Source organism: Rhinopithecus roxellana, chromosome 12, assembly GCF_007565055.1.
Source record: "Rhinopithecus roxellana isolate Shanxi Qingling chromosome 12, ASM756505v1, whole genome shotgun sequence".
NCBI classification, from domain to species: Eukaryota; Metazoa; Chordata; class Mammalia; order Primates; family Cercopithecidae; genus Rhinopithecus; species Rhinopithecus roxellana.
In genome coordinates, this window is record NC_044560.1 from 82,511,083 (window position 1) to 82,522,613 (window position 11,531).

Below are 11,531 nucleotides of genomic sequence, written 5' to 3' on the forward strand. Positions count from 1 at the left end.
TGTTGTTACCAGAAAGGGGTCCAGATCCAGACCCCCAAGAGGAGAGTTCTTGGATCTCATGCAAGAAAGAATTAGAGGTGAATCCCTGCAGTAAAGTGAACACAAGTTTATTAGGAAAGTAAAGGCGTAAAAGAATAGCTACTCCGGCAGGGCGCGGTGGTTCACGCCCGTAATCCAAGCACTTTGGGAGGCTGCACTCCAGCCTGGGCAACATAGCGAGACTCCATCTCAAAAAAATAAAGAAAGGAAGGAAGGAAGGAGGAAGGAAGGAAGGAAGGAAGGAAGGAAGGAAGGAAGGAAGGAAGGAAGGAAGGAAGGAAGGAAGGAAGGAAGGAAGGAAGGAAAGAAAGAAAGAAAGGCTACTCCATAGAGCAGCCCCTAGGGCTGCTGGTGTCCCATATTTATGATTATTTCTTGATTATCTGCTAAACAAGGGGTGGATTATTCATGCTTCCCCTTTTTAGAGCACATAGGGTCACTTACTGACATTGCCATGACGTTTGTAAACTGTCATGGCACTAGTGGGAGTGCAGCAGTGAGGACGACCAGAGGTCACTCTCGTGCTGCCATCTTGGTTTTGGTGGGTTTTGGCCGACTTCTTTTTTTTTTTTTGAGACGGAGTCTTGCTATGTTGCCCAGGCTGGAGTGCAGTGGCACGATTTCAGCTCACTGCAAGCTCCGCCTCCCGGGTTCACGCCATTCTCCTGCCTCAGCCTCCCTAGTAGCTGGGACTACAGGCGCCCGCCACCACGCCCGGCTAATTTTTTTGTATTTTTAGTAGAGACGGGGTTTCACCATGTTAGCCGGGGTGGTCTCGATCTCCTCACCTCGTGATCCACCCCCCTCGGCCTCCCAAAGTGAGGCGTGAGCCACCGCGCCTGTTGGCCGGCTTCTTTCCACATCCTGTTTTAACAGCAAGATCTTTATGACTTGTATCTTTTGCTGACCTCCTGTCTCATCCTGTGACTTAGAATGCCTAGCTGTCTGAGAATGCAGCCCAGTGGGTCTCAGCCTTATTTTATCCAGCCCCTATTCAAGATGGAATTGCTGTGGTTCAGACGTCTCTGACGGTGGGGGGTCAGCCTGGCCCCTACTTAGCCTTGTTCCTGGGGCCAGCGAGCCCAGGCCCACCTGGGCCAATCCTGCAGTGGACAAGGGTACAGATGGGACTGGAGATGCCCTAGCCAGGGCCTCAGCAACCTCCACCAGCCACCCCTGCTCCTCCGATGTTGGGCATGGGTGTGCTGTTATAAAGAGCGAGGCTTGCCTCATGCGCCCCAAACCTGATTACTGCCCCTGAATCTGCCCCTAAAGAAACCCTGGCCCTGCAGCCCCTTGCTGTGTGTCCTGGGGCCAGTCCTTCCCTTTCCCAGGGCCAAGGGTGTGGGATGTTAAGACAGAGCTGGGTTTGAACCTCTACTCTGTTCAGCTGTGTGTGTTATTGGACAAGTCTTTCCAACTTAAACGGGGAACAGTAGTACTCACCTACCTCCTGGAGTTGGTGGGAGGATTAAATGAGACAAACATGCTAAGCATTCAGCTCAGTGCTTGGAATTCATTAAGGGCTTAATAAATGGTAACAGCAATCGCGATGATCATTTTAAGAGATTAGACCTGATAATGTAAAGGTTTTTTATAATGAGCTAAACATTCATTGAGTGCTTAACCATAGGTTTCTGCCAGCGTGTTGTTCTGAATGCTTTACCTACATTGTCTCATTTAAGCCCCCAACCCAAAAAACAAAACAAAACAAAAAACTATTTCCAGAAGCATAGAGAATAGCAAGTAAGTTGCTGAATGTCGCACAATTAATAATTGCGGCAGGATTCAAACCCAGGTCACCTAAATCCTCATACTCATCAGGTCTGTATTAAGATTAATAGTGATATTCCAGTGTCCTTCCCCAAGCCCTTTCCCTGTCTGGCAAGCTCTTATTCATCCTTCAAAACCCGGCTCAAATGTCCCCCTTCCGGAAAGCCTTTCCTGGCACCCATCCTCTGGATCTCCAGGGACCCCTCCATACAGACCTGGCACAGAGGAAGCACCTGTCAACAACTTCTCCTCCTACAGAGGGATGGGGCAGCGATTTTTTTTCTTTTTCAGCTCCATCCTTTCCTGGCCACCAAATATTTCACTTGGGCATTCATTCTGGTCCCCCGTGGGACTCTGCGGGGGTCCCTAGGCACCTGACTGTAATCTCTCAGGGGCTGCTAAGTTACATCATTTCATAAGTGCTGATGCCTCACATCTTCTTGGGATCTTGCCAAACCCCCAAGCCTGCCTGGTGCCCATTAAGGGAAAGGAATTCATACCTACCGAGCCTGCAGTGAGCCACGCTCTGGACTATGTGCTTCACTCACTTTAGCTCCTTCGATCCTACCCACGTCCCTAGGAGGAAGTGTATCCCTAGACACCCAATGTCAACCAGTGAGACAACTCTCAGACTCCATGAGAGGGGTAAACCTCCAAATTGTGAAGAGGGCAAGTGGGTCCAGGCATAGCTGGAACCAGGGATCCAAAAACGGCCAGGACACACCCTCTCTGTCTCACTCTGCCTCTCTTTTCTCTGCCTTTCTCTCTAACTCTGCCATGAGGAAGGATTTGTGGCCAATGACAACTCCTGAGCCTCCCAACCCACAGCCATGTTCTCAGTTCTGATTCAAAATAGAGAAGTCTTTTGATTGACCAGGCTCCAGTCAGGTGTCCACCTGTGGGACAGTCACCTGTGGCCGAGGGACAAGGTCATGGAAATCATGACAGCCCTTGCCGAACCAGTGTTTAGGGGAGGAGAGCCTCAAAGAAGGAGGATCCAAGGGAAAGGAGGAATGCCAAACAGATTGAGGTAGGAGGGGAGACTTAATTCCAGGGATGGGGCCTCAATGATTACTACCCCTTCCCTAGAAATTTCTGCATAAACTGCCCCTTAATCTTCATGCAATTAAAGGTGGGTATAAATGTGACTGCAAAACTGCCCTGAACTGCTACTCTTTGCCTATGGGCTAGCCCTACTCTGCAGGAGCAGTCACAGAGCTGTGACACTGCCTCTTCAATAAAGCTGTTTTCTTCTACCTTTGGCTTGCCCTTGAATTCTTTCCTGGGCAAAGCCAAGAACTCAGTGGGCTAAGCCCCACTTTGGGGCTCCCTTGCATCTGCCTCCCCTGCATCAAAATGACAGAAATGGGTCCACAACAGCTAGGGACTATTCTCACCTCCATTTGACAGAGATGGAAGCTCAGGGAGGGGACGTGACTTGTCAAGTCACATTGCTGGTAAGCGCTGGAGCTAGATGCAGACCTCACTGCATGAAAATCCGGGGCTCTGACACCAACACCCGAGCCAGTATCTTTCCAAAGTAAAACAAGCCTGAGTCTGAAGAGGACTTCTAGGGAAGCGTCCTGCTTCCTGCTCCAGGGGGCTACAGGCTGGTTCCCACCATGGGATGGGATGAGATGGTAAACCGAACATGCCAGTGGGCACACCAGAGAGATGGGTGCCAGGGGAGCCATACTGAAGATACTCACTGTAGGTAAGGGTTGCTATTACCTCCTTTTTACAGGGAGGAGACTGAGGCTGGGGTGGGGATGGGGGTGGGGGAAGGTGAAGTGACGTGCCAGAGGACACATTGCTAGGAAGTCGTGGGGAACCTCATTTGTCAGACTCCAAAGACCTTTTTCTAAGCTGTGTCTGGGTGTATACACAGTCACTCTTCATCTTGTACCCAAGCAGGCTCTTTGGCTTCCAGTTCTGTACACAAATGGCCTGGATCTGAAGTTTGGAACTTGCAGAAGTTGGTGATCAAGGTGCAACCCAGGGGAGGGGCAGTGGTGGGGGTTATGTAACACTCAGGTGGGCTTGGTCTGGGGCTGCAGGGAGGTGCTAAGGTCTGCAGAGTGCAAGCCGAATCACTGCTCCTCATCTTGTCAAGTTCAAAAGCCTCCTCTTCTGAGAAGCTGGGATTTTTGGGTTTGTTGTTGTTGTTGTTGTTGTTGTTGTTGTTGTTTTGAGACGAAGTCTCGCTCTGTCACCCAGGCTGGAGTGCAGTGGCCGGATCTCAGCTCACTGAAAGCTCCACCTCCCGGGTTCACGCCATTCTCCTGCCTCAGCCTCCCAAGTAGCTGGGACTACAGGCGCCCGCCACCTCGCCCGGCTAGCTTTTTTTGTATTTTTTAGTAGAGACAGGGTTTCACCGTGTTAGCCAGGATGGTCTCGAACTCCTGACCTCGTGATCCGCCCATCTCGGCCTCCCAAAGTGCTGGGATTACAGGCTTGAGCCACCGCGCCCGGCCTTGTTGTTGTTGTTGTTGTTGTTTAGAGAGAGAGTCTCGCTGTTGCCCAGGCTGGAATACAGTGGCAGGATCATGGCTCACTGCAGCCTCGACTTCCTAGGCTCAAGCAATCCTCCCACCTCAGCCTCCCAAGTGGCTGGGACTACAGGCATACCACCACACCTGGCTAATTTAAAAAATAAAAAAAAAATTTTTTTTTAGAGATGGGGTCTCACTATGTTGCCCAGGCTGGTCTAGAGCTCCTGGCTCAAGTGATCCTCCTGCTTCCACCTCCCAAAGTGCTGGGATTGAGAAGCCTTTTTGACTCCCCAGGACAGCCCTCATCCATCATCGAGACTCCACTCTCACACCACTTTCTCCATCATAGTCCAGCATGGGAGCTGTCCACACCCTTCCTGACATGGGCCTCTGAGAGCAGGGCTGTGCCTCACTCTCTCTGCTCTCAGTGTTGCCTAAAACTATACTGGGCATGGAAGAAACACCAGACCCGTTTGCCGGAGGATGGAGGAGGCGCGTGAATGTGGATGCCCACTTGGCAGCGCCTATCTCGGCAGTGTCAACCTCCGCAGCAACACTGCCCCCTGGTGGCTGAGTCCACACCTCCCCCTTGCTGCAGCCTAGAGAAGTAGTGGAGAGAAGCCACCTGTGCAGAATTTCAGACCTGAGCCCCTGCTATGGGTTCGTGTCTTACTCTTTGGAGCCAAAACTGTTCTGTGAGACTTGGAGACTGGCACAGGGGGACAAAGAAGGACGGGACAGAGCTGGGAATGGATCTCAGTCAGCCCGACTCCAGAGGCCAACTCATTACTGTGGCCCCACGTGTCACCTCTCACCCAGATGTTGTGCTCCAGACTGTCCGGGAGAGAGTCTGAGTCTGGCTCTTTTTTTAAAAAAAGGATAGGGCCTCGCTTTGTTGCCCAGGCTGGAGTGCTGGAATGCAGTAGCGTGATCATGGCTTGCTGCAACCTTGACCTTCCAGGCTCAAGCAGTGCTCCTGCCTCAGCCTCTCAAAGTGTTGAGATTACAGGCTATGTCACCATGCCCAGCCCCAGGTTAGACTTTGAGACACCCTAACCTTGTGGCGGTGTCCTCCACTCAGGCCTCCTTTCAGGTTCCTCATCTCCCCCAGCACACATACCTTCCTCGGCCTCTCACTCAGAACCAGGCAGACCCAGATTCAAGTTCCACTGGATTCCCTGGAGTTCATTTTCCACTCTAAACCTTTGAATCTCTGTTCCCCAGTCTGTCTTTATTTACGTATTTATTTATTTTTGAGACAGGGTCTTATTCTATTGCCTAGGCTGGAGTGCAGTGGTGCAATCACAGCTCACTGCAGCCTCAACCTCCCACACTCTGGTGAGTCTCCCACCTTGGCCTTCCAAGTAGCTGGGACCACAGGTGTGAGCCACCACACCTGGTTAATTTTTTGTATTTTTTGTAGAGACGGGTTTCACCATGTTGCCCAGGCTGGTCTCAAACTCCTGAGCTTAAGCAATATGCCCGCTTCGGTCTCCCAAGGTGCTGGGATTACAGTTGTGAGCCACTGCACCCTGCCCTGTTACCCAGTCTTTAAAAGGAGAATAGTGATTTCTGTTATTTCTATGTGGAAGCTGCCCTTGATTGGGAAATTTTAAGAGTAAGGAAATGCGGGCCGGGCGTGGTGGCTCACACCTGTAATCCCAGCACTTTGGGAGGCTGAGGCGGGTGGATCACAAGGTCAGGAGTTCAAGACCAGCCTGATCAATATGGTGAAATCCTGTCTCTACTGAAAATACAAAAAAATTAGCCGGATGTGGTGGCAGGCACCTGTAATCCTAGCCACTTGAGGAGGCTGAGGCAGGAGAATTGCTTGAACCCGTGAGGTGGAGCTTGCAGTGAGCCAAGACCACCCCACAGCACTCCAGCGTGGACAACAGAGTGAGACTCCGTCTCAAAAATAAAAATAAAATAAAAATTAAAAAAAATAAGGAAATAGGAGAAACAAGCTTGCCCACTGAGAGCTGGACTGAAGAAATCAGTATCTAGGCCGGGCACAGCAGCTCACGCCTGTAATCCCAGCACTTTGGGAGGCCAAGGCAGGCGGATCACAAGGTCAGGAGTTTAAGACGAGCCTGGCCAATATGGCAAAACCCTGTCTCTACTGAAAATACAAAAATTAGCCGGGCATGGTGGTGGTCACCTGAAACCTCAGCTAGTTGGGAGGCTGAGGCAGGAGAATTGCTTGAACCCAGGAGGTGGACGTTGCAGTGAGCTGAGATCACACCACTGCACTCCAGCCTGGGCAACAGGGCAACACTTTGTCTCACACACACACACAAAAAGAAAGAAATCAATATCTAATGAATGACAACAGGGATGTGCAGAGTCACCTTAAAAGGCCAGGCTAACTCTAGCTCCTGAGAAAGATTCTTTGCTTGGCCAAACTTTAGTCAGGCTCTTGAATCTTCTCCTAAACTCATCTGAGCATTTCCTTGTAAAATTAGGTTTTAGCTAAAGAACCCCACTTAATCCATTTAGGCAGAACACCTCATCCTCTACACCTGATCATCCTTGATATCTGATCAGGTTCCTCATCTTCTACCCTTCCGCAGGTGATGTCTGGTCACCCCAGCCTGTCTTCAGCAAGAATCCTGTTAGGTCAATTTAGTCAGAATCCCCCTTAGTCTTGCTGTTTCTTCTTAGTAATTTTTCCATCCACTGGCCCCCACCATCCTCCATGACTAAACGCCCACTTGCCCATTCTGTATTCAGAATCGAACCCAGTCTCTCTCCCCCACTGCAAGACCCCTGTTGCAGTGGTCCCTAATACCTCTCAAAATGGTCCTGAATAAAATCTTCCTTATCATGTTTTCACAGGTATCATTGAATAATTTTTCCTTTAATGGTCCTACAGAAGTTGGCAGGCACCATGGTGGAAATATTGACTCAACTAAAATAGGTGAGTCTCTGTGATCCCAAGATGCTGAGTGTTGTTCAGGGAGGGTCGGCTTGGCCATCGCACCAGTGACCAAGCTGAGCCTTGTGTTCAAATGGACGGGGGGTGTTACTGATGGACTCTGAGGATGGTCCTTTCCCCATGGCAGGCTGGTGCTCTGGAGACCTAGGTGTGGTGGGTTTTCTTAGCCTGGGGCCATAAACTCAGGGTTTCAGCCTCTAATGCCGTTGGGACTTGGCAGATGCATGAGGAAGCCAGGAGTGTCAGAGAATAGGGAGTAACCGGGTCTGTGTCCAGCATGTATTGGAGAGTGTGCCTAAATGCATTCAGAATCAAGGACTTTTAAAAACATGATGCCATCCTGACTCACACAGGGTCTCCACAGGAAACAGATGGTGAACTCTAATTAGGAGAATTGGGGTAGAGTTTATTTTCAAAAGGATGAATGACAAAGAAGGGTCTAGGGAGGTCATCAGAGAGAGTGCAGAACTCTGGGTCTAGCGGTGACCTGGCTGTCACTTCCCCTAGGCCTACAGGGCCAAGGGGTAAGAGAGGTCACCAGAACTCTGAAGGAGTCATTTAAAGTAGAGGTGGCCTGCCAGTGAGGAAGCTGGGGAATAAACCCCTCAGCCTGGCTCTCCCCTCCCTCTCATCTGCTAGGCTCTGCACTTACCAAATCCCATGAGAAGCTAGAAGGCAAGGAATCATGGCTGTGGACTTTTACATGAACAAGAAATAAACTTCTGCCTTATTTAGACCTCTCTTTTCCAGGGTCTTTTGTAACAGCAGCTGAACCCGTAACCTAACCAATACACTCATAACAGGAAACATCTGCCAAAAAGATATGATAATCATGAACTTACACATATCTCGCAGAACATGTTTATTTTGGTGAAACATATAAAGCAAATCTGGCAGAACTGCAAGAAGTTTATAGACAAAGTGGAATTTATAGACAAATTTATAGATAAAGTGGAAAATTTTAATTGAACTTTCTTAAAACCAATGGATCAAGTAGCAAAACATTCGTAAGGCTACAGAAGTTTGTACAATATAATTAAAGATCTCGAGCTACTAGATAAACAAGTTTTACACCCCAACCCACAGAATATCCATTGTTTTCAAGCTCATGTGGAACATTTTTCTAAAAACGCTGCCTACTTGGCAACAAAGAAAGTCTAAAATTTGTTCAAGGAATCAGTATCATCAGTCACATTTTCTCATCCCAATATAATAAAATTAGAAGTCAATAATAAAAAGTTGGCCAAGAAAATCCAATATGTTCAGTAACTTAATAACTCATTTCTAAGTAATTCACAGGCTAGGAAGAAAATTATTAATATAATGGAAATTACAAGATATTTAAAACTGAATAACAATAAGCTAAAGTGAAACTTGGAGGGAAAACATGTTTATTAAAAACAGGAAGAATTGGTAACAAATGAATTAAGCATCCAACTCAAGACCCCAGGAAGAGATATCAGAAAACCCCAAGAGAATAAAATAAAGGAAATAACAAAGATAAAGCAGAAAGGGATGATACAGAAAACAACCTAAACTTGAGATGAGTCTTTTTAAAACCTTAATAAAATAAATAAATCATTAGCACAAAATAGACAATATTAGGAACAAAAAGAAGGCTATGGATAGAGACACAATCAAGGTTTTTAAAAAATCACAAGAAAACACCTTGGGGACCCCCAGTTCTGGTAAGATATCAGACTAAGTTAATATGGAAAATCTAGGAGATAAACTCAGAAGGAAGAAGTGGTTTGTAAGAAGAAATAGAGAATAAAAAAAATCGTTAAGTGTTGACAATTCAAACACGCAGAGACTTCATAAGAAAAAAATTCAAAAGCCTGATTAAAAAGAAAAACAAGGCATGGCCAAAAAAAAAAAAAAAAAAAAAAAAAAAAACTGGGAAAACAATATAGTGACAGACAGGACACTATGATCAGAGTTCAAAAGCATTCTAAAGTTGTGCTAGAGGTGGAAATTTATTAACTTCAGACTTTAAAACTGAAGTATACATGTTAAAAATTTAAGGATGATTGACCGGACATGGTGGCTCATGCCTATAATCCCAACACTTTGAAGGCTGAGTTGGGAGGATTGCTTAAGGCCAGGAGCTTGAGACCCACCTGGACAACATTGCAAGGCCCTGTCTCTACAAAAACTAAGGAAGTTAGCCAGGCATGTGGCGCACGCCTGTATTCTTAGCTACTGGAGAGGCTGAGGCAGGAGGATCACTTGAGCCCAGCATTTTGAGGTTGCAGTGAGCTACGAATGTGCCACTGCACTCCAGTCTTGATAGCAGAGTGAGACCCTGTCTCAAGAAAATAAAAACAAAAACGAATCAACAACAACAAAAATACCTCAGTACCTCAGCTTGTTTCAGCCGCTGTAGTTGGCCTTTGTTTCTTGCAGCTAAATGCATCGGGCAAATGCTAAGCAACAGAAAGCTGGTGTCACTTTATAAATATCAAACAACCTGAATACAAAGGTTTTTTTTTTTTTTTTCTTGAGACAGTCTTTCTCTGTTGCCAGGCTGGAGATCGCAGCTCACTGCAACTTCTGCCTTCCGAGTTCAAGCAACTCTCCTGCCTCAGCCTCCCAAGTAGCTAGGACTACAGGCTCACATCACCCCGGCCCAGTTAATTTTTGTATTTTTAGTAGAGATGGGGGTTTCACCATGTTGGCCAGGATAGTCTCGATCTCTGGACCTTGTGATCTGCCTGCCTCAGCCTCCCAAAGTGCTGGATAAAGGTTTGAATATAGCTAAAGCAATCCTTGAGGGACTATGTATGTTTACTCTTGAATACATACATTTGATAAGAATAAAGATGACACATTAATGATTCAGCATCCAATTTAGGAAATCAGAAAAAGACAACATAATAACAGTACCCCATCCCCCGCCAAATAGCAGGAAATAATAAAGAGAGAAATCAATAAAACAGAAAACAAAGAAACAATAGAGATGGTCAAAACAAGTGACTAATAAAACAGATCTATTTCTAGCAAGTCTGAGAAAGAAAAAAAGAAGGTCCAAATAATATTGGAAATGAAAAGGGGAGGACATGTGCAGTAATGTCTGTAATCCCAGAACTCTGGGAACTGAGGTGGACTGATCAATTGAGGCCAGGAGTTCAAGACCATCCTGGCCAACATGGTGAAACCCCATCTCTACTAAAAATACAGAAATTAGCCAGGCGTGGTGGTGCATGCCTGTAAGTCCAGTTACTAGAGAGGCTGAGGCAGGAGAATCTCTTCAACCCAGGAGGCAGAGGCTGCAGTGAGCTGAGATTGTGCCATTGCACTCTAGCCTGGGCAACAGAGAGAGACTCTGTCTCAAAAAAAAAAAAAAAAAGAAAGAAAGAAAGAAAGAAAGAAAGAAAGAAAGAAAGAAAGAAAAAAAAAGAAAAGAAAAGAAAGAAAGAAAAAAGAAATGAAAAGGGGAATTGAAGTGCAGATAATTTTAATCATAAGAAACAATATCACAGCCAGGCTCGGTGGCTCATACCTGTAATCCCAGCCCTTCGGGAGGCCGAGGTGTGTGGATCACAAGGTCAGGAGATCCAGACCACCCTGGCTAACACAGTGAAACCTCGTCTCTACTGAAAATACAAAAAATTAGCCAGGCGTGGTAGCGGGCGCCTGTAGTCCCAGCTACTCGGGAGGCTGAGGCAGGAGAATGGCGTGAACCTGGGAGGCGGAGTTTGCAGTGAGCCTAGATCGCGCCACTGCACTCCAGCCTGGGCAACAGAGTAAGACTCTATTTCAAAAAAGAAGAAGAAGAAGGAGAAGGAGAAGGAGAAGGAGAAAAAAAGAAACAATATTACACAAATAAATTTGAAAATGCAATGTAATGGGTGTCTGTAAAATGTAACGTCAAACCTGACTTAAGAAATGGAAAAGCGGCCGGGCGTGGTGGCTCACACCTGTAATCCCAACACTTTGGGAGGCCAAGGTGGGCCGATCACTTGAGGTCAGGAGTTTGAGACCAGCCTGGCCGACATGATGAAACTCTGTCTCTACTAAAAATACAAAAAGTAGCCAGGCGTGGTGGCATGATCTTGTAGTCCCAGCTACTCCAGAGGCTGAGGCAGGAGAATTGCTTGAACCCAGGAGGCAGAGGTTGCAGTGAGCCAAGACTGTGCCACTGCACTCCTGTCTGGGGAAAAAGCAAGACTCTGTCTCAAAAAATAAGAATAAAAAAGAAATGGAGGCCGGGCACGGTGACTCATGCCTGTAATCCCAGCACTTTGGGAGGCCGAGGTGCATGGATCAAGACCAGCCTGACCAACATG